Source organism: Aquarana catesbeiana, linkage group LG07 (genome assembly GCF_042186555.1).
Source record: "Aquarana catesbeiana isolate 2022-GZ linkage group LG07, ASM4218655v1, whole genome shotgun sequence".
Taxonomy (NCBI): domain Eukaryota; kingdom Metazoa; phylum Chordata; class Amphibia; order Anura; family Ranidae; genus Aquarana; species Aquarana catesbeiana.
The window spans coordinates 38,130,670-38,154,941 of record NC_133330.1 but is presented as its reverse complement, the minus strand read 5'-3'; the positions used below and the strand labels follow the sequence as shown (position 1 = coordinate 38,154,941).

General features: G+C 44.8%; 1 long non-coding RNA gene across 1 annotated transcript in view; it reads left to right on the top strand.

Moving 5' to 3' along the window:
• Positions 1–8,418: 8,418 nt before the first annotated feature.
• Positions 8,419–24,272, top strand: part of LOC141102944 (uncharacterized) — a 28,565-nt gene continuing 12,711 nt past the window's right edge. The window contains exon 1 of the long non-coding RNA XR_012235230.1: positions 8,419–8,521. This is a non-coding gene — a long non-coding RNA (uncharacterized lncRNA). The remainder of the gene's footprint in view (positions 8,522–24,272) is intronic.

Sequence of the window (24,272 nt, the reverse complement as noted above, 5' to 3'; positions counted from 1 at the left end):
CAAACCCAGAAAAGACCAGGTGAAGATGGAAGCGCCAGGGGAGACTTGACAGCACTGTGCTGGAGGGCTCCGTTTGCAGGTAAGTCTGTCTTAATGTGCTAGTATGCAGCATACCAGCACATTATGGGACAATCCTGGGCCATTTTTTTTTTTACTACCAGTTTAAACTTTCACAGCACAATGTTTAAAATTAAAATAAATGCTACAGGTAAAAATCATGTAACAAAAAAACATTCTTTTGGAATTAAAGAGCATTATTTCCATTAATATTAAATGAATAAGAAACCCTAAGGATCTGATTCTTCTTTTATCTGGTCTGCAATATGGGAGGGTCATCATTACAGGGCCTAAGTGGCTTCCTGGCGAGGTGGATCCTGCCCATTGGCTAATGAAAGTGTCTATCACAGGAGTTCCCTCTTGGTCCTTTATTATATAATTTTGTGTGGGGAAAATTAATTGTCAGTAATGTTTGATTCTCCTAATGAGAGCAAATTCATTGACAATGCTTCTTGGGACTGGGTAGTTACTATGTTAAGTGTTGTGCTGTCAATAAAATAATGTCCCATCTTGTTTAGCATTGGCTCTGTTTTATTTTCACTGACATCCTGAGTATATCTAAACCTGTTGAACTCTCATTTTCTAATTAAGAGCGGGATCTTCCATATACAGTGCCTTGCAAAAGTATTCATACCCCTTCAAATTTTCCACATTTTGTCATGTTACAACCAAAATTGTAAATGTATTTTATTGGGATTTTATGTGATAGACCAACACAAAGTGGCACATAATTGTGCAGTGGAAGGAAAATGATAAATGGTTTTCAACATTTTTGACAAATATGTGAAAAGTGTGGGGTACATTTGTATAGCGCCCCCCTGAGTCAATACTTTGTAGAACCACCTTTCACTGCAATTACAGCTGCAAGTCTTTTTGGGGATGTCTCTACCAGCTTTGCCCAGCTAGAGAGTGACATTTTTTGCAAAATATCTCAAGCTCTGTCAGATTGGATGGAGAGCGTCTGTGAACAGCAATTTTCAAGTCTTGCCACTGATTCACAATTAGATTTAGGTCTGGACTTTGACTGGGCCATTCTAACACATGAATAGCTTTGATCTAAACCATTCCATTGTAGCTCTGGCTGTATGTTTAGGGTCGTTGTCCTGCTGGAAGGTGAACCTCCGCCCCAGTCTCAAGTCTTTTGCAGACTCTAACAGATTTTCTTCTAAGATTGCTCTGTATTTGGCTCCATCCATCGTCCCATGGCTGTATGTTTAGGGTCGTTGTCCTGCTGGAAGGTAGGAGGGACATTTTTAGGAATAGTTATGATTAGTTTTCTTCCCCTGCAGCAGTGGGTTCACATGACAGTGGACCGGATTAAACATGGGTAAGTATACCGTTCGTTTTCTTTCTATACAGGTTAAGTTGGGTGGGGGTGGGGGGGGGGGGGGGGGAGAGAGACGGGACATTTTTAAGAATAATTATAGTTAGGTTTATGCTTTACCTATTTTTTTCTTGTGCATTTTTTGCAGTTAGACTGCTGCATCACAAATGATAAGTTCACTTTTGGGTAGGGCTGGGGAAAAAATCAATTTAAATCTTGAATCGAGTTGAGAGGTCAAATCGATTCAAAATTTAAGCAAATCGATTTTTTTTAGATTTTTTATTTTTATTTTTTCACTGCGCCGGTCCTGAGGAGCTGCGGGCAGGAGTTTTTAGGCGAGTCCGCGGCTTCGGCCAAGTCCGCGAGACCGGACCCCACGGTCTAGGCCGAAGCTGTGGCCTCGCCTAAAAACTCTTGCCCGCAGCTCCTCAGGACCGGCGTGGTGAAAAAAAAAACACTTGATTCGAATCTTGAATCGAGGTTTTTTTTTTTTTTTAAGAAAATCTCAGATTTTTTTCTTTTTCAGAAAATCTCCCAGCCCTATCTTTGGGAACATGTTCCACCCTTTCTTAGTGTAACATGTTCGCAATGCTGCAGCAGCCCCCCCCCGTGGCAGCAGTACGGCAGATGTTTCCCGTACTAGCTGGCATTTTTCTAAAACAGCGTGGTCATGTGGCGCTCTGCCCACATGGCCACGGCACTCCTTCACGCAGCTCTCTGTGTGTGAATGAACTACAAGCCCCAGCATCCTTTTCAGTTGTCTGCTTGTAGTTCTCAATTAACTGGAGCGCTGTGGTAGTTCATTGGTTCTTTCTGTCAGTGTATCTGCTTGCCCATTTGGTATGTACGGCATACCGCTGATCGCCGCCATTACTAGTTGAAAAAAAATTAATAAAAATGCCATAAAACTACCTGCTATTTTGTAGACGCTATAACTTTTGCGCAAACAAATCAATATACACTTTATTGCGATTTTTTTTTTTTTTTTTATTTCCAAAAATATGTGGAATACATATCAGCCTAAACTGAGGGAAAAAAATGTTTTTTTTATATATATTTTTGGGGGATATTTATTATAGCAAAAAGTAAAAAATAATGCGCTTTTTTTTTCAAAATTGTCGCTTTTTTTTGTTTAGAGCAAAAAATAAAAACCGCAGAGGTGATCAAATATCAAAAGAAAGCTCTATTTGTGGTGAAAGAAGGGCATTGATTTTGTTTGGGAGCCACGTCGCACGACCGCGCATTTGTCAGTTAAAGCGAAGCGGTGCCGAATCACAAAAAGTGCTCTGGTCTTTGGCCAGCCAAATGGTGCAGGGCTGAAGCGTTTAATGGACTGTTCATTTTTTTTTTTTTTTTGCTTTAAAAATCCTTACAAATCCCTCAAATCATTTCTCCTAATTAACTGTTCTCAGACATGATAGCCTTGTGATCTCTTCTACCAAACAGGATCCACCAAGCTGGTGTTGTAGAGCCAAAATATTAATGCTGCATACTAACAAACCTACCTGTAAACCCAGCAGTGAGAAATTGCAGGGCACGGTTTTCTTGCCCCAAATTAACAAAATGGAAAGTAAATGAACAGAAGATAAATCCAAATTAAATCAATATTTGGTGTGACCACCCTTTGCCTTTAAAACCGCGTAAATTCTTCTAGGTACACTTGCACAAAATTTTTGAAGGAACTTGGCCAGGTACGTTGTTCCAAACGTCGTGGAGAACTAATCACAGATCTTCTGTGGATGTAGGCTGCCTCAGATCCTTCTATCTCTTCATATAATCCCAGACAGACTCCATGTTGATGGTGAGATCAGGGCTCTATGGGGGACAAACCATCACTTCCAGGACTTTTTGTTCCTCTTTACACTGAAGGTGGTTCTTAGTGACATTGGCTGTATGTTTGGGGTCATTGTCCTGCTGCAGAATAAATTTGGGGGCCAATCACTCGCCTCCCTGATGATATGGCATGATGGATAAGTATTTGCATTGAGGACACCATTGGTCCTGAACAAATCTCCAACTCTATTTGTAAAAATGCAGCCCCAAACTTGCAAGGAACCTCCACCATGCTTCACAGTTGCCTGCAGACACTCATTGTACCGCTCTCCAGCCCTTCACCAACAAACTGCCTCCTCTGCTACAGCTGAATATTTCACATTTTCACTCATTAGTCCAGAGCAGTTGCTACCATTTTCTGCACCCCAGATTTCTAGTTTTAATGCATAGGAGATGGAAACATGCTAAGCGACTCAACTATACATGAAAACATAGGAACTGGGGTGCAGAAAAATGGCGGACGGTGCTCTGTATAGGGACTTTACAATTCTATTGTAATGTGTGTAGTACCAGCTAGCTTTAGATTTACCAACAACTGTATAACCTGAGGGCCTTCTAAAACAATTCAATATTAATCACGTCAGACAGGCCTGATTACTGTATAGGTCAGTGATGGCGAACCTTGGCACCCCACATGTTTTAGAGCCCAATCTGGCATTTCAACGATTCTTTTGTGTAACAAGTGTAGAGCCGTTCTCTGCTCATAGTAGAAGGAGCTGAGCTCCAACCGCGTAGCCTGTCTGCCTATCCCATTGAACTGTAACCGTGATCCCGGAAGCAGTCCAGCTGCCCGTGACGTCTTTTCTGTGCATGCCACACGCCTTCCTGGTGGCCGCAGGACGTGCTGCTGACTCTCTGGCCACTTTGGAGCCCATTGGATTCGTTCTTGGACAGCTGGAGCCCAAGGATCCCACTACAACATCAGATTACAGATGAGCATATGTTTTTATGCTCATCTGTAATCTTGTGGCGCTTCCTGTTTTCTCCCTTCCGTTCTCTGCTCTGTCAAAAACAAAAAACATCCAGCAAATGTTTATCAACATTGCTCAGCGCTGAGGTAAAAAGAAGCATTGTATCATTTGGTTCTTTTAGATCAAAGGGATTAACTTTGGTCTGTAAATGAGGTGCGTTTAACCACTTATAGCCAAGTTCCACCCAAAAGTGGAACTTTTGCTTTAACCACTTCCGGACCGCCCGCCGTCATTATACTGCGGATGTTTAAAGAGGGATATCATCTTTATGGCAGCAGCTAGCTACCATAACCCCAGTATCCTCTTCTTCAGCAGGCGGTCTGCTTTCAGATAAAAGTGGTCTCTGTGGCATTCTCTGGTGCTCTCCGCCGCTTACCGGAGCTGCTGGCAGCGGCGGAGGCGATTGCATACTTCTCCCTGTTGGATATGGAGATGAGTGAGAGGAAGGTGGCCCCCACCCATCTATATACCATTGCAGGGCGGAAGCGACGTCAAAACGTCACTTCCGCCCAATGCTCTTAAAGCAACATATTTTTTTTTTCAATTGACATTTAATTTTTATTTTATTATTTTATTGCATTTTAGTGTAAATATGATATCTGAGGTATTTTTGACCCCAGATCTCATATTTAAGAGGTCCTGTCATGCTTTTTTCTATTACAAGGGATGTTTACATTCCTTGTAATAAGAATAAAAGTGACACTTTTTTTTTTTTTTTTAAAGAACAGTGTAAAAATTAAAAATAAAAGGTAAAATAAATAAGAAATTTTTTTTTTTAAATGCGCCCCGTCCCGCCGAGCTCGTGCACAGAAGCGAACGCATACGTAAGTAGCATGAAAACGCTGTTCAAACCACACGTGAGGTATCGCCAGGATTGTTAGAGCGAGAGCAATAATTCTAGCCCTAGACCTCCTCTGTAACTCAAAACATGCAACCTGCAGAATTTTTTAAACATCGCCTATGGAGATTTTTGAGGGTAAAAGTTTGACGCCATTCCACGAGCGGGCGCAATTTTGAAGCGTGACATGTTGGGTATCAATTTACTTGGCGTAACATTATATTTCACAATATAAAAAAAAAAATGGGCTAACTTTACTGTTGTCTTATTTTTTTAATTAAAAAAAGTGAATTTTTTCCAAAAAAAGTGCGCTTTTAAGGCCACTGCGCAAATACGGTGCAAAATAAAGTATTGCAACGACTGCAGTTTTATTCTCTGGGGTGTTAGAAGAAAAACCATATATAATGTTTGGGGGTTCTAAGTAATTTTCTAGCAAAAAAACCTGTCCTAAACATGTAAACACCTAAAATCCAAAACGAGGCTGGTCTTTAAGTGGTTAACTTGTAAACAACAAGTTTGGAAAATAGGCCCGGTCTTAAAGTTGTTAAGAACTCCTCTCCAGCCCCTGCTTGTGAAACTGAGTTTTCGGGAAGCGGGGGAGCAAGTACTCGATTTTGACAGGTACCTGCTCCCACTTCCGTTCCGGTCGCCTTAGGCGAACGGAAGCGGAACTTCTCCCTCCCGAAGTCTTCTGGGACACATGACACGACCCTGTTTCTCCAAAAGTATGCCCTATCCCGTAAAATAAGACCTATCGTGATTTTTGGGGGTGGCTGCAATATAAGCCCTACCCCGAAAATAAGCCCTAGTTAAAGTCCTTGTAAAAATGTGATCTGTTTTGTAAAAAGATTATTTAAATGTGCAGTGTGTCTCCTTTTGTAACTTTATTGTGGAAAATACCTTATTTACAGCGCCGCTGGGCATTTACTTGACCCGACAGAAATCTTCTTCACTCCTCCCGGCTGCCGTCAGCGGCCCCTCCCTCTGCAGTGCTCAGAGCAGGGCTGACATCAGCGGGGTCTTGGCCTCACCCTCTGTAGCTCTCGGAGCAGGGCTGGTGTCAGCGGGGATCTCGGCCCCTCCCTCTGCAGTGCTCAGAGCAGGGCTGACATCAGCGGGGTCTTGGCCTCACCCTCTGTAGCTCTCGGAGCAGGGCTGGTGTCAGCGGGGATCTCGGCCCCTCCCTCTGCAGTGCTCAGAGCAGGGCTGACATCAGCGGGGTCTTGGCCTCACCCTCTGTAGCTCTCGGAGCAGGGCTGACATCAGCGGGGATCTCGACCCCTCCCTCTGCAGTGCTCGAAACAGGGCTGATGTCAGTGGGGATCTCGGCCCCTCCCTCTGCAGTGCTCGGAGCAGGGCTGGTGTCAGCGGGGATCTCGGCCCCTCCCTCTGCAGCGCTCAGAGCAGGGCTGATGTCAGCGGGGATCTCGACCCCTCCCTCTGCAGTGCTCGGAGCAGGGCTGACGTCAGCGGGGATCTCGACCCCTCCCTTTGCAGTGCTCGGAGCAGGGCTGACATCAGCGGGGATCTCGACCCCTCCCTCTGCAGTGCTCGGAGCAGGGCTGATGTCAGCGGGGATCTCGGCCCCTCCCTCTGCAGTGCTCGGAGCAGGGCTGGTGTCAGCGGGGATCTCGGCCCCTCCCTCTGCAGCGCTCAGAGCAGGGCTGACATCAGCGGGGTTTTCGACCCCTCCCTCTGCAGTGCTCGAAACAGGGCTGATGTCAGTGGGGATCTCGGCCCCTCCCTCTGCAGCGCTCAGAGCAGGGCTGACGTCAGCGGGGATCTCGACCCCTCCCTCTGCAGCGCTCAGAGCAGGGCTGATGTCAGCGGGGATCTCGACCCCTCCCTCTGCAGTGCTCGGAGCAGGGCTGACGTCAGCGGGGATCTCGACCCCTCCCTCTGCAGTGCTCGGAGCAGGGCTGACGTCAGCGGGGATCTCGGCCCCTCCCTCTGCAGCGCTCAGAGCAGGGCTGACGTCAGCGGGGATCTCGGACCCTCCCTCTGCAGTATTCGGAGAGGGGAAGAAGATCTCTGGTGGATCCCATGAGTGCTCAGCGGCGCTGTAAATAAGGTATTTTCCACAATAAAGTTTCACAAGGAGACACACTGCACATTATAATCTTTTTTAAAAACGTATTACATAATTTAACTTTTGCCAAGGTTTTGGGATTACAGAATTTTATAATGCTGACTCCTGAGATGACAGAGGACACAAGAACTTTAAAAAAAAAACATTTTATTGTTTTCTTCCAGGTATTTTAGAACATAGAGAGGCGTAAATGACACAACACAAGCACTGTGCTGTCTATCATGCATTAAAGCAGGGATTCTCAACCTCAGTCCTCAAGTACCCCCAATGGGCCATGTCTTCCTTTAGGCTCAAATCACACAGGGGCAACACGATTTCAGCGCGACTTTGCAAGGCGACTTCAACGCGGCGTCAATGCAACTTCAGCACGACTTTAAGCAAATTACAACGCGACTTCAAGTCGCCTCCAGGACAGGCGACTTTGGCTGTGGCCAATCACAGGATAATCAGCTCTCTGGGAGGGAGGGGTTTGCCTGGGCAAACTAAATTTTTTCCCTGTAAAGTCGCTTCAATGTAGATGGAGATCCGACTTGGAGGCGACTTCCATTGATTTCTATGGTACAGGTCGCCTTGAAGTCGGATCGAAGTAGTACAGGGAGTACGCTCTGAAGTCGGAGCGACTTCAGTAGTGTCAATTAAGACGCTCTGATTCCCTGTAATGTAAATCTCTTCTTGGGGCGACTTGGGGTGACTTGAGGGCTTACAAGTCGGATCCCAAGTCGTCCTAGTGTGAACCGAGCCTTAGATAAAATAGCTCTTATCAATACCATGTCAATGATATTGATTTAAAGCAGCTGTGCAAAGTAAAGGAAAACCTAAAAACATGGCCTGTTGGGGGTACTTGAAGACTGAGGTTGAGAACCACTGCTTTAAAGAATCAGGATATTTTTTTTAATTAGTCAAAAGACACGAACCATGGCATCAAAACATATTGGAGAAGTACAATGGTATATAGAACAGTAAACAGTGTCATATATGAGATTGTAAAAAAATACATCTGGATATTTATTTATTTTTTCCAGAAGATGACATGACTGTATTTGAATGAATGTAGATTATTGTACATACCGTAAATAAATAAGACATGAAAAAAAGCCCTAGTGTGTTTTTTGTAGCCAAAATTAATATAAGACCCTGTCTTATTTTTGGGGAAATGTGGTATGTGTAATGCAATTGCTATCAAAACAAGAGCTTCCTTCAAAAATCTTTTATTTTAAAAAAAAATTTACATTCTCCAATATGCCCACCAGAGGGAGCCCTTAACGCTCTATCAGGATTACTGTTCTGCTTCCTGTTCTACTGATCCTTCTCAGTCCCTGTCACAAGACTATGAGGTCATTGTTCAGCTGCAGGAGGAGGGACAGCTTCAGCACATCTACTGCATAAGAGTTTTCAAGCATTCCTTAGAGGTTTGTTCTTAGCACATTTAAATGAAAACTGCAGAAATGAAAATTGAGCTTTGTAATGCAGGGGGGGGGGGGGTATAGAGTACATTCTAGGGTACGCATAGGAAAATAAATAAATAAAGAGAGCTTGGGCAGGTAAGCCATGCTCTTTAATTTTTTAGCTTTCCCTGGAGTGTTTTCTTAAACTGTTGAGGGTGTATAGAAAATTACTACTAACAGTATAAACCCATATCTTCCTCTATTCCCTTATAAGTTATATATTATATATAGTAATACAATTTAACTTAGCACTTGCTATTACAAACTCCGCGCTATATAAAATCACAATATCATTAGTCTGTGGCTAACAATAACGGTGCCAACCTACATACACTTAGGCCCCTTTCACACTTGGGCGGTTTGCAGGCGTTATTGCACTAAAAATAGCACCTGCAAACCGCCCGAGGGCTTTCACACTGAAGCGGTGCGCTGGCAGGAGAAGAAAAAATCTCCTGTCAGCCGCATCTTTGGAGCGGAGAAGGAGTGGTGTATTCACCGCTCCTAAACCGCTCCTGCCCATTGAAATCAATGGGACAGCGCGGCTATACCGGGGTAATACCGCGGCTATAGCCGCGCTATACGAGGGGTTTTAACCCTTTTTCGGCCGCCAGCGGGGGGTTAAAGCCGCACCGCTAGCGGCCGAATACCGCGGTAAAACAGCGCTAAAAATAGCGCTGTTTTACCGCCAACGCCCCCTACAGCCCCAGTGTGAAAGGGGCCTTATAGTGCTACAATGATTAACCACTTAAGGACCGGAAGGATTGGCCCCCTTAATAATGACCAGGCCATTTTTTGCGATTCGGCACTGCTTTAACTGACAATTGTGCGGTCGTGCGACACTGTACCCAAACAAAATTTATGTCCTTTTTTTTCCCAGTCTTACATATACAACCGGCCCTTTAAAGGCAGCCATAATGCTGATGTGGCCCACAATCAAAATTGAGTTTGACACCCCTGGTCTATGGACTATATATATATATATATATATATATATATATATATATATATATATATATAGCACCACCAATTTCCACAATGTTTTACATATTGTACATTCATATCAGTCCCCGCTGTCGAGGAGCTTACAGTCTAAGGTGTTTTTCTCCAGTGTTTGCTAATTGCAAGCAGCTTTCATACTAAAGCGAAACCCCCCCCCCCCCCCCAAGTCTCCAAACAGTAAAGCATCGGACAGGCCCAGTGGGAAGTGCACCAACCACAACCTCTAGGTACCACCTGCAGGACAGACATCCTCTTCGGGGAATGGCCACCCTGAACTCACAATGCATCCCTATGTGAAGTGATCTAACACACTGACACAGAGGAAAGCAATGATGTCAGCAAAACAGGATGTAGGTTTTTTTTTTTTTTTTTTTTTTTTATACCCAGCACGGCTACAAAATGTCTGAATCAATGCACAAAGAAGAGGCCCGGCCACGTCAACAGCAAATCACATATTTCACAGTGCGTGCATTCCTTTCTATTTAAGGATGACTCTGCAGAAGCTTTGCCTTACCCAGCTGCCTGGAAAAAAAGAGTTTCTTCCAGAAGCCGCAAGCTTCTGAAAAAATGCTAAGTACTTTAACCCTTCGGCCTACACCAGGGAATGTCCCTGATTGGTTCACCGTTCTCTTTCTACCTCCAGAAAAGCTGCTTGTCCCAACAACTCCACACTATAGTTTGAAATGAAAAAAAAAAAGTTACATTTTATGCACTTAAAGGGATATTGGGCCTGGTTCACACTAGTGCGACTTCTGATGTGACTTGAATCGCATGACAAGGGGAATCCCTTGTCCTATTAAATGCGACTCAGAATGGTGTGACTTTGGAAAAGATTCTTGCACTACCTTAGTGCAATTTACAGTGTGACTTGGCCCCATAGAAAATGTGAGGTTGCACCACGTAATTACATTGTAAACCGCGTCAAAGTCGCATTGCAGTAGTGTGAACTGAGCCTTAAAGTGTTACTAAACCCATAACAGTAAAATCAGTCTCTTTATATGCAGTAAAGCATGCTTGTTATACTCGCTGTGGAACCTAAGGGGTTAATCCTCCGCATTGTGTAAAAAGGCTGTTTGATCCTGTCTTCTCTAATCTTCCACCTTCTTTTACTGTCCCCAAACCATCTCCTGATAGTACAGAGTCTTGGGGACAGGCTGCACACGCTCAGTTTGGTGTGTATTGCTTGAGTTTTTTTTTTTTCTTGGGAGGGTGCATGTGATCAGCACAGGGCCAATCAGCACTGTCCAGACAGAAGATCAGGGGTCCTGCAGCCTCATAGGACAGTCAGGGGGGAATGAAAACTCCTCCTACCATCTTTAACCAGACACTGATAGAAGTCACAAGACTGCTTATATACTGCTGATGAGAAAAGGTATTTAGCAGTTTATTTTTACTAAAATAATTGCATTTCCATGTTCTGTGTACTGTGGGAGACCAGATAGGGAATGCAGGGTCCTGGGTTTAGTAACACTTTAAATTCTATGGGGCCGGTTCACACCGGGATGCGCATGTTCCTGTGTGGTATGATTTTCACAGCCCATTCATTTGAAAGGGCTACAAATCACACTGGAACATGGCAAAAATTAGTGCAAGCACTACTTTCCCAAAATGCACTGCACCACACTACATGGTGCTGCAGTACCATGCGATTTTGGGCCCGCGTATGCAGTGCGTTTGTGATCTGTGTTTGGTATGCCGTTAACCCCTAAGGCACCAACAGTACACAAATACATGGCCTCTCAGCGGGTGGGCCTTGGCGCCGAGAGGCCGCATATTTGTATACCAATGAGACACAGCCGTGGTGAGAGTGTGCGCCCTGCGCGCTCCCGCCACAGTTACCGGCGGCTAGCGGAAAGCTCCCGATAACTTCTTGGGATTGGAGCTTTCTGATCATGTGACTGCCGTGACATCCAATCACGGTGGTCACATGATCATAAACCCCGCCCTGCCTCCCGTCATCTGAAACCCCTTAAAGGGCCAGGAGGCGCCAGTGCCAGGGGGTTAACAATACATTGACACCCACCTGTAGATCGCAAGGGCAGCATATTCACCTGGGGTGCAGGAAAGACGCATGGAACACACCTTTCCCTGCGCCATGCTTTGGTGTGAACTGACACCCATTTTTTATTTCAATTTCAGTCGAGGGAGTCCAGACATACATAATATGTATAGTCTACTTCCTTGAACACGTATCTTTTTTTGTTTCCCGACTAGTCTCTGATCTGCTGCCTCCACCTCCATGTTTGCCGGTGTCTCCAGCTAGCCAGCTGTCAAAGAGACAAGCCAGCCATGCCATTGCTCCCTCCTCCTAGACAGCTGCAGGAGCCTCTTTCACCCCAACCCTCACTGCTTCCTCCTCAACCCAGACATTTTGGAAACGGTGCAGACCATGGAGGACCTGAGCAGGGACAGTAGGGTTTTTTTGGGGTGAAGGAGGGTAGGAAAGGGGTTGTATTCTATGCATAAAGGTAAAAAAAAACCTGTGTGTGGCAGCCCCCCTTACCTGAGCCCCCTCTGGATCCAGTGATGTCCACGAGAATCTTGCCTTTCTGGGGACTCGCATTCCTGATTGGCTTTTGGCAGCAGTGGGAGCCATTGCTCAATCATAGCCTGTGAGCCAATCAGGAGATGGAGGGGGGCCGGGGACAAGCCGCCGCTCTGTGTGTGTGAATGGACCCACAGAGTGGCGGCTCAAGAGCGCCTCTGCTTGGGTGCCCCTAAAACAAGCTGTTTGCTGTGGGGGCACCCGACAGGGAGGGGAGGAGCCAGGAGCGCCGACGTGGGACCTGAGAAGAGAAGGTCCTGGGATGCTCTGTGCAAAACCATTACACAGAGCAGGTAAGTATACCATGTTTGTTATTTAAATGTAAAAAAAGGAGGGTTTAATAACACTTTAAAGTGAAGCCTTATGCCGCGTACACACGAGCGGACATTACGGCGGACTTTGCCCGGCGGACTTTTCGATGTACTTTCCGACGGACTTTCTGAATGAACGGACTTGCCTACACACAATCCACCAAAGTCCGTCGAATTCGTACGTGATGACGTACAACCGGACTAAAACAAGGAAGTTCATAGCCAGTAGCCAATAGCTGCCCTAGCATGGCTTTTTGTCCGTCGAACTAGCATACAGACGGCGGACTTTTCGACCGGACTCGATTTCAACGGATAAATTTTAAACAAGTTTCAAATCTAAGTCCGTCCAACTTTTGAGAAAACAAAGTCCGCTGGAGCCCACACACATCGAATTGTCCGACGAAATCCAGTCCGCCGGGCAAAGTCCGCCGTAATGTCCGCTCGTGTGTACGCGGCATTAGAAAATATTTTTAATGGCAATATCTGGAATTTATAAAGAAAGATTTTCAGAAAAGTGTCTTGCGTGCATTTTAAAAGTGGCGTAGCTTGTATCAGATTCATGTACCTTGCTAGAACTTGTACTTGAATTTGGTGCACCACCATCACTTATGCAAAATCTGTCTCTGTACGCCAAAAGAAAGTTGGTCTTTGTTAGCTCCACTGGCGTTAGATATGAACCATCAGTATTTTAGTCTGCATTTGGCGCAAGTGCTGCTCCACAATGTAGAAGTGAAGCAAATCAGAACTACCTGAATTTGGGACACAAGTCGCTGTCAGAACCAAGACTGTCAGATGTTTTTTGAATAAGGTCCGATTCACACTTTGAGAGCACATGTCGCATGACAAGCCGCGCCCCATTCAGTGCAATGGAACCATTCTAATAGGAGCAACTTGAGTCACTCCGACTTAGAGAAAGGTTCCTGTACTACTCTTGGTCCGACTTCGTCACGACTTGCATTGACTTCTGTTAAAGGAGTCGTATGCAAATCATGCCAAAGTCGCACTGAAATGTTGACTTGCGGCAGTGAGAAACGGATCTTAGGCACAATACATTAACAAGAGCAATTAAAGCGAAACTTCAGTCATTTTTCCATCTTTTAAATCTTCTGCCCTTGTTGTTTTAACTTTGGATAGTAAATCTTTTTTTTTTCTTTTCACTGACACCAATGATGGAGCACTATTCCTTCTACTGACACCATGACACCAATGATGGGGCACTATTCTTTTAACTGACACCAATGATTGAGCACTATTCCTTCTACTGACACCAATGCTGGGGCACTATTCTTCCCACTGACACCAATTATGGGGCACTATTCCTCCCACTGACACCAAAGATGGGGCACTATTCCTCCCACTGACACCAATTATGGGGCACTATTCCTCCCACTGACACCAAAGATGGGGCACTATTCCTCCCACTGACACCAATTATGGGGCACTATTCCTCCCAATGACACCAATTATGGGGCACTATTCCTCCCACTGACACCAAAGATGGGGCACTATTCCTCCCAATGACACCAATGATGGGGCACTATTCCTCTCACTGACACCAATGATGAGGCACTATTCCTCCCACTGACACCAATTATGGGGCAATATTCCTCCCACTGACACCAATTATGGGGCACTATTCCTCCCACTGATACCAATGATGGGGCACTATTCCTCCCACTGACACCAATTATGGGGCAATATTCCTCCCACTGACACCAGAGATAAGGTACTATTCCTCCCACTGACACCAGAGATGAAGCATTCTTTACTCTCATTGACACCAAGGGATTTTCTACTCCCACTGACCACAGTCCAGGCCCCTCAAGGTCTGAAGGACAGTAAACTGGCCCTTAGTTCAGGAAGTTTGGAGACCCCTGCACTAGATAGAGCTGGATGTCCTCCAGCCAGGAAATGAGGTGTACTCTATCTGACTTCTAATGCACATTGTGGGAAGCCCACAGTGTGCAGTAAAGTCATAGTAAGCAAATTTAGTACAGAAGTGGAGTCCGTACAACAGTGCAAGACTGAAGACTAAAGGAAAGGCCAGAGTTTGGCTTTAACCAGCGCATTCCACTCCACCTTTAAAAGGATCATCAATTCTAAGCGGGTTACCCTTTAACTTTCATAACCTATTTGCAGAACACGATCCCTATCACGGCGCCTGTGAAGGACGGTGGTAAACAGTCCACTATTAAATGCCGCCCTAAGTCAACAGAATTTTTTTTTTTTTTTTTTAGGTTAAAGTTCAGTCATGAAACGGAAAAAAAAGTAGACAAAACTGGTTTGGAGAAAACGCGTCTCTGTTTAAAGATTCAATAGTTAAGTGGAAAAAAAATGGGAACATGTCATTGAAGTAATGTGCCAGAGCGCCATGGCCGGGGAATTGTCACACGAAGATATTGATTTTATTTGTAAAGTGTGTGATGTCATGAAAACCCACAAAATAAATTCTAGTCAATGGATAACTGGCAGTTCCATGGACAAGGAAGTGTGTAGTACAAAGCAAGGTCTGTAAACCTTGTGGACAGAAGAGTTGAAGCTGTTATAGCTGCAAAGGGTGGGCCAACTCAATATTCAACCCTACAGACTAAGACTGGGATGCCAACAAAGTTCATGTGCGTGTAAAGGCAGGTGTCCCAATACTTTTGGTAAAATAGTGTATGTGGAACTTAAAGTCTAGCGACTTCAATGTAGTTCATGCACTACTTTGGTGCAACTTTCATGCAACTTGAGAGCCAAAGACTTCAATGTTAACCCTAAAAAGTTGCATGAAAGTTGTACCTGAATGTTTTACATGCAACAGTGGGTCCGACTTTGCAGAGGGACAAGTCACATCCAAGTCGCACACATCCAAAGTTGCATCAAACTTGCACTCCAAAGTCACGCAAAAAATTTTGGGTTGTACAAGTGTGAATGGAGCTTAACCACATCCCGCCTGACCTATAGCAGAATGGCGGCCGGGCAGTGGTTTCATTATCCTGACTGGGCGTCATATGACATCCAGCAGGGCAAGCCGCACGCGCCCCCGAGGGCACACAGTGCAGCGGTCAGTAGTGCTGTGTGTCGCTCTGACACACCACATCTCTGATCTAGGTAAAGAGCCTATGACGTAGGCTCTTTACCATGTGATCACCTGTGTCGAATCACAGCTGATCACATCGTAACCAGGAAGTGCTGGTTATCGGCTTTTCCTCTATTTACGCTGACAGCATGCGAGTAGAGGAGAGCCGATAAGCGGCTCTACTGACAGGGGGGGTCTGCGCTGATAATCAGTGCATTAATTATCAGTGCAGACCCATCAGCGGTGCCCACAAGGATGTCCATAAGTGCCCACCTAGAGTGCCAATCCGTGACCACCAGGGATGCAAATCAGTGCCTATCATTACTGCCTATCAGTGCTGATCATTACTGCCTATCAGTGCCCATCATTACTGCCTATCAGTGCCGATCATTACCGCCTATCAGTGCCCATCATTACTGCCTATCAGTGCCGATCATTACCGCCTATTAGTGCCCATCATTGCTGCCTATCAGTGCTGATCATTACCGGCTATCAGTGCCGATCATTACTGCCTATCAGTGCCCATCATTACTGCCTATCAGTGCCCATCATTACTGCCTATCAGTGCCCATCATTACTGCCTATCAGTGCTGATCATTACCGGCTATCAGTGCCCATCATTACCGCCTATCAGTGCCTGTCAGTGCTACATATCAGTGCCGCCTATCAGTGCTGCATTTTAGTGCCTCATCATCAGTGAAGGAGAAAACTTACTTATTTACTAAATTTAATAACGCCACTTTTTCTTCAAGCCAAACCCGAACACTTTAGCGGCGATCAGCAAAAAAATGTTTCTAGTATACACTATAGGATTGTAACAGACCTGAGACACCTTTGCGCGCTCCAAAGAGAAAAGTAATGTGTCATGCATAGTGCCTCCTCACCCCCCTATCAGGCCCTGTTCTGAGCCACATTCCTGTCTGGAATATTGTGTCCAGGTTTCAGGCAGACTGAAACCCGGACACGATTCAAAACCCAAACCGTGGCAACCCTAGTGTGTGTGTGTATATATATATATATATATATATATATATATATATATATATATATATAAATATAATTTTTATTTTATTTATTTCAGGTACTCATATAGCGGCATCAATTAACGCAGAGCTTTACATATACATTGTACATTAACATCAGTCCCTACCCTCAAGGAGCTTACAACCTAAGGTCCCTAACACATTCTAGGGCCAATTTAGACAGGATCTGATTAACCTACCAGCATGTCTTTAGAGTGTGGGAGGAAACCGGAGACCCCGGAGGAAACCCACACAGGCACAGGGAGAACATGCAAACTCCAGGCAGATATATATATATATATATATATATATATCTATAGATATATATATATATATATATATATATATATCTATAGATATAGATATATCTATATCTATATATATATATGGCAGTAGAGCAGAGATTGGTGTCAGTAGTTGATTTTTTTTTTTTTATTATAATTACTTTTTTACAATTTTATTATTATTTTTTTCAATATTTTTTTCACAATCATTTTTTTTTATTTTTATACAAATTTTTTTAGGAGCCCCATTGGGGAGGGGGGCTTTCGTGAAATATCAGGGGTCTAAACTGACCCCTGATGTCTCACTTCGAGACAAAGAAAGGGACTCAGGACAGAGATTCCCCAGTCCCCTTCTCGGAATCTGCCCAGCACAGGGTGATTACGGTGTGCCCAGGCACACCCTGTGATCATGCCAATGCTACCTACATAACCTTTTACGTAGCTCCTAGGTAGCGATGAGCTCGGACCTGAGCTATCTCGCCAGGAAGCAGTCGCTGCAGACCACCAAGGCATTGCCCACCCCACAGCCAAGGGGCGTGTATGTGCACAGATGCGGGGGGGCGGGGAATGCCTCGGCTGCTTAGGATTGGTGGGGTAGATCAGTGGGTTCCAGATCCAGATGATCCTGGGCTCATCCCTGCTGCTGGGATTGGAGCGGAGAGGAATGCTATAGTGAATCTGAGCGTGCATGCAAGATGGCGGCACCCAGCTGCGGTCTCCAGGCTTTTAAATGTCTATACAGTCGTGGATTATATATCGGTGAATAGCATGCATAAAATACATTCCATGCACATATAATCTTACGAGAAGACTATTGTAGAAATGAAGGGTCTGGTGACAGGGTCCCTTTAAATCAGCTTCCTATTATCCCCCCCCCATGGGATCCCATGCAGATCTTCTTATCCAGCTGATGGCAGAGATTGCTGTGTGTCCTCCATGTCTCTCTATGTGTGCTGATCACACAGCAGATAAGGATTTTAGGCTGGGAATTACACACACTCCAGGATCTGGAAGCTTCCAGCAGGGATAGAAGAACACCGGCCCTTCCACGACCTCTGATGGAGCTACAAAGTTACTGCACCACCTGCGGAAGAGAAACTTCCTGGGAGCATGCGCAGTGCGATCCCCGGAGAGGGCCCCCCCGCTCTGCTGGATAGGCGTCCGAGCTATGGCTCGAGGAAACCCCGCACATGCGCAGTAGGATCTACTCTTCTTTGCACGGAATTGTTTCCTTTCTATGTTGCAATTTCAACACTTTCTGGTTGTTTCGTAAATTCTTACGTGGCAATGTCATCCCAGCACCTAAATGAGATTCTATATGTTTTATTATTATTATTATTTTATTGTTATATGAGAATGGAGAAGATTGCTGCAAATGTACTTGATCCTCTTTTGCTAATTATATGGTCTAATCTAGTTATGAAAGAGAATTTTTAGATGACTGCATGCCGAATCTTGTGGCACAAACCTATAAAGTCTATGGGACCACGGTTAAAACGTGCGAAAACCGCACATACACGCGCACTGCAGCAAAATCGCAGCGCAGCAGCGCGAAGACCGCCCTAAGGCTGCTTTCAGACTGATGCACTTTTGCCGCACTAAAATACAACTTTCCAGCGCAACAAAAGTGCATCGAAACTATTCCCCTTTAAAACCCATGGGACTATCATATCACTGCGCTGTGGGTGTGGTGCGTTTTTAAAAGTCCTGCATTCTCTGCATCTTTTGTGCTGTTTTTAAAAACACATCAAAAATCACAGCTCCCCTTTGAAATGAATAGAAAATGAGACAAAAACACTGCTAAAATGCATCAAAAACGCACAGCGTTTGCATTTTAAGTGCCTTTTTTTTAGCCACGTGTCCATTTTTCTTTCACTTAGATTTTATTGGGAACAACAACAAAAATGGACATTTAGACCCCTTTCACAGTGACAGCGCGGGGGCGTCGGCGGTAAAATGCCGCTAGCTTTAGCGGCGCTTTACCAACGTTTTAGACGCGCTTTTCAGCCGCTAGCGGGGCACTTTTAACCCCCGTTAGCTGCTGAATAAAGGGTTAAAATTGCCCGCAAAAAGTGCCGCTGCCCATTGATTTCAATGGGCAGGGGCGCTTTAGGAGCGGTGTATACACCGTTTCTAAAGTGCCCCAAAGAAGCTGCTTGCCAACGCAGCACCCCAGTGTGAAAACCCTCGGGCTTTCTCCAATATCGCTTGATAGAGATGGGCTTAGGTAAGCTTAGGTAAGTATTTGGGGGGGGCTGCTACACATAGAAGGCTTTTTATCCTAGTGCATATAATGCATTAAAGCAGAGCTCCACCCAAAAGGGGAAGCTCCGCTTGTTTGCAGCCTCCCCCCCACCCCCACAATTGGCACCTTTTGGGTGGAGGGGGGAGCGGATATCTGTCAAAACCAGGTACCTGCTCCCACCTCGGGTAGGATCGCCACATAACGATTGCCGCGATCTATGCAATTTCCCAGCTCAACTTACTAACCAACCTGCAACCAACCAAATTATTCTGTCTAACAGTATGCATTAAAAACGAGGGTTTAGTCTGCACACATTTGCAAATACATGCGTAAGCTACAGAGCCCCTTTCACTGCACCCCAGGGGCGCACCGAACACCCAGCTAATAGCACAATGACAGCAAAGGTGCCCAGTGCACCCCCTCACCAGTATTTCAACAGTACAAACAAATGGCCACTTCCCCCACCTATAACTGGCCTTTGCAGCAAGGAGCACATGGAAGGGCAACGCATGCAAAACAAAACCAAAGAAATTCCCAGCTCAACTTACCGACCAACCTGCAACCAACCGAAGTATCTTGTCTAACAGTATGCGTTAAATATGCTGGGTGTCTGGTGTACCCTGTGCCTTTAAGGAGAGACGGGCTTCCTCCAGGCTCCCCTCCCCTCTGCCCATCCATTATAATGCATGTGCTTCTACTATGGAGGCTCTCAAAATTTGGAGTTAGGACTACAGAAAATACTGGGGTGTCATGAAGGGGCTCTGTAGCTTGCGCATGTATTTGCAAATAGTTGTAACAATTTTTTTTTTGTGATTGTCTACTACTGAATGATAACTTACTATTTTGTATGGGGTTTTTTATATGTTTGAAATAAAGTAAAACTAACTAACTAACTAATACATTTGTGCGAATTAGACCCTTGTTTTCAACACATACTGTTAGATAGGATAATTTGGTTGGTTGCAGGCTGGTCGGTAAGTTGAGCTGGGAATTTCTTTGGTTTTGTGGATCTCTGCAGCTCCTCCAGAGTTCCCATGGGCCTCTTGGCTGCTTCTCTGATGAATGCTCTCCTTGCCCGGCTTGTCAGTTTAGGTGGACGGCCATGTCTTTGTAGGTTTGCAGTTGTGCCATACTCTTTCCATTTTTGGATGATGGATTGAAAAAAAGCACAAGTGGAGAGGCGCCTCTGGGTGCAGTCATTTTTTAAAAAATCAATTTAATAGACAACAGATGATCAACTCACATGTAGTATATAAATGAAAAGCATGGTATCAGAAAGTTGAGATGACGTTCCCACATCCTGTGACAAGATCCGTGCTGTGTATGATGACCGGGGATCTTCCGAATGATGTAAACACCGGCTCCGGAAGAGCGGCCTCAAAGCGAGGCTTGGAACACAGTGGATGGCTGGCAGCGGGGGGAAGACGTCATCAAAAATGGACGCGTTTCATGAGCGTACGCACTTGGATGCTCTGCAAGTAGCACTCCTTCCTCAGCAGACAAAGTCTGAATACCATAGAGAGGGATTAAATAAGGAAAAGACACAAGGGGCGGAGCTAGATGAGGCAATGAGGGAGAGGTTGGAAGTAATAATGAAATTAGTAGACTACCAAATTAAGATGTATATACTGTAATACTATAATATGCAAGTAAAAACTATGGATATAGTATGCTGGTCCGGACTGAGTATATATAATACTGGTAGGGGAGAAAAATATGTATATATAGTCTAAATAAACTAATGGAAATATATAAAGTATAAAAATAAAATAGAAATAACAATAAAAGGAAGAACAGTGCATCAGATGAGATGTTCAAAGCTTGGGATATTTTTTTTTATAACCTAACACTGCTTTAAACTCCTTCACAACTTTATGTGGTGGACTCTATTTACTAATTAGGTGACTTCTGAAGGCAATTGGCTCCACTAGATTTTAGTTAGAGGTATCAGAGTAAAGGAGGCTGAATACAAATGCACACCACACTTTTCACATATTTATTTGTAAAAAGTTTTGAAAACCATTTATCATTTTCCTTCCACTTCACAATTATGTGCCACTTCGTGTTGGTTTATCACATAAAATCCCAATAAAATACATTCACATTTTTGGTTGTAACATGACAAAATGTGGAAAAATTCAAGGGGTATGAATACTTCTTTAAGGGACTATAAATGGATGACATCTACTCCCCTTCTTTAGGGGGGGGGGGTGCAATGGAGACCATTCAAGAGCAGCATACACATATCATGCAACCTCAATGCCCATCTTAGCCATTCAATCTCTTGACCTCAAGAATGGCCATCATCCTGGACGTGGGCCAGTTATTGGCTGGGAGGATTTCGAATAAGCTTTCTTTACAGATAATCTGCCTGTCAGAGGGGAGTGTGCTGTGCAGGGAGGAGACGAACAGCAGCTGCTCCTCAGATGTTATCAATGTCCTCTGCCTCATCTAGTGGCTGTTTCTATGATGTCACCCACATAAATAAATCAAGTGACTAAGTGACAGTGACATATAAAGGACACAGTGCCAGCGCTCCCGACAACCCCCCCCCCCCCCCCCCCCCCCCCGGCTGAGACTGGCTTTGTTTTGTTATTTTTTTGTTTTGTTTTGTTTTGCTCAGTTAAAAATAACTTTGAAAAATTAAAAAAAGTCTTTGTTTTAAAGCTGAACTACAAGCAGATATAAAAGGCAGACGTTAATCCAGCTCTGCATTAACTCATACACCATTAAATATCAATTTTTAAATGCAAGCAGAGTAAATACCTGGATTTGACTTGGTATCAGCCTCTTGCAGTCTACTGTACTGCAGAGCTCAGGAAGGGGGTAGGAGAAGCAGCACAATGAGCCAGGCAGGAGCATGCTAGGAGGAAAGAGCAGAGTGACAGAGAAATGAACTCATCGGTGTGCTACTTCTCCTTTCTCTGTACAGTCAGTGTGGGGAGTTGACCTTAGATAGCAGCAGAAAAGGATCCAATACATACCTTACATCTTTTTGAGAGGTATGTAGCCAAAGGACACACCCCCTGCCATACCCCCTTAAAGGTGAATTATACCAACAAAAAAATTTGTTAAACCCACAAGTCCTTTTTTTTTACCACTACTATTACTTTATATTGGCTTTTGAAATTTACAAATGCAGCAATTTAGAAATTGGATGAAAGGTTTAGCACTGGGAAACACTTTTTTTTTAAAGCAGAGTTCCACCCGAAAGTGGAATTTCTGCTCATATTTCTCCTCTCCACCTCCGGTGCCACAATTGGCACCTTCCGGGGGGGGGGGGGGGGGGACAGGATACCCTGTTCTCACTCCTGGGAGTCCGGTTCGCGGCCCGTGACACCATTGCGGGGTTCCTCCTCCTCCTCTCCCTGTCGCCGGGCCAGTAGGAGAGAGGAGTGGGGCCTTGCGCATGCACAGTAGGGTTCCCGGCGTGAGGCCGTAATGCTACACAAGCTGCACCCGACAGCTGATTGAAACATCAGCTGCGGTGCCGACATCGCTGGACTCCAGGACAGGTAAGTGTCCTATTGTTAAAAGCCAGCAGCTGCAGTATGAGTAGCTGCTGGCTTTTAATTTTTTTTGGGCGGAACACCACTTTAAAGAAAAAAGTGCATTCTATATACAACTATATAGATTAGACCAAAATGAGGGACAAATGAGGAGGAAAGAGGGGCAGAGGGACTTGGTTCCACATCAGGGACAGTCCCTCGAAATCAGGCACAGTTAGGAGCTATGCCATTGCCCTCCTCTGCCAGGCAGGACTGTGCTGTGTGTCTGAACTGTGTAAATTGCTGGACTGGATGGACTTAAAGTGTTACCACACCCAGGAGCCTGCATTCACTATATCTGGTCTCCCACAGTACACAGAACATGGAAATGCAATAGTTTTAGTCAATATAAACTTCTCATCAGCAGTATATAGTGGTCTTGTGACTTTTATCAGTGTCCAGCCAAGCACTGGTTAAAGCTTGTAGGAGGAGTTTTCTGACTGTCCTATGAGACTGCAAGACCCCTGACCCTCTGTCTGCACAGTGCTGATTGACCCTGTACCAATCACATGCACTCTCCCAAGAAAAGAAAAAAAAAAACTCTTGCACAATACACAGAAAACTGAGCATGTGCAGCCTAACTCCATAGACTCTGTGTTATCAGGAAATGATCAGGGGACAGTGGAAGAATGGGGAGGATCAGAGAATACAGGATCAAACAGCCTTTTTACACAATGCGGAGGATTAACCCCTTAGGTTCCTCAGTGCGTATAACAAGCATGCTTTATTGCATATTCATACTGATTTTACTGTTGTGTCTTTAGTAACACTTTAAATACAAATCCTTTAGAATGTAAAACAGCTCCCATATACAATATGTATTTAATCTATGCTTTTAGCTGTTTGTCCAGTTTGAAATTATTATCCACTGTAATGTCGCGTACACACGATCGGACTTTACTGAATACTTGGTCCGGCGTACCGGATTTTGTCGGACAATTCGATCGTGTGTGGGCTCCAGCGGACTTTGTTTTCTCAAAAGTTTGACGGACTTAGCTCGTCTGTATGCTAGTCCGACGGACAAAAACCTGACGCTAGGGCAGCTATTGGCTACTGGCTATGAACTTCCTTGTCCGGTCGTACGTCATCACGTACGAATCCGTCGGACTTTGGTTGATCGTGTGTAGGCAAGTCCGTTCATTCGGAAAGTCCGTCGTAAAGTCCGTCGAAAAGTCCGCCGGGCAAAGTATGCCGTAAAGTCCGGTCGTGTGTACGCGGCATAACAGCAATAAAAACTGTCTGCTATAATGTAACTATTTATAAGCTGCTCTTGAATACGAGAGTCAGCTTGTTAATAATAAATGTTGACTGCATCATTTTACCATGCTAAACATACACAAACTATAGGTTATATACGCATGGCCACATTCAATGCCTGGATACAAAGGATTGGTGTTGAAGCATGTTTTGAGAAGGACATGCTACTGTTTAGGCCTCATGCATGCTGAGCGCTTAGTCCCGGTGCGTGGGGCTCCGGAGTTCAGCCTTGGGTTGAGAGCAAAGGAGCATTGTACAGCCTGGCTGCTGGAAGGCTGTTAAAATCTATGGCCCCAGGCACACAGGATGTATTTTCCTCTCCTGAACGTCTAAACCCCAAACAGGTCTAGGCGCATCAAGTGCTTGGCTGTTCATTCATTCCATTGGTCAGAATATTATTTCTGGCCATTGGAATGAATGAACACCCAAGTGCTAAACCCATC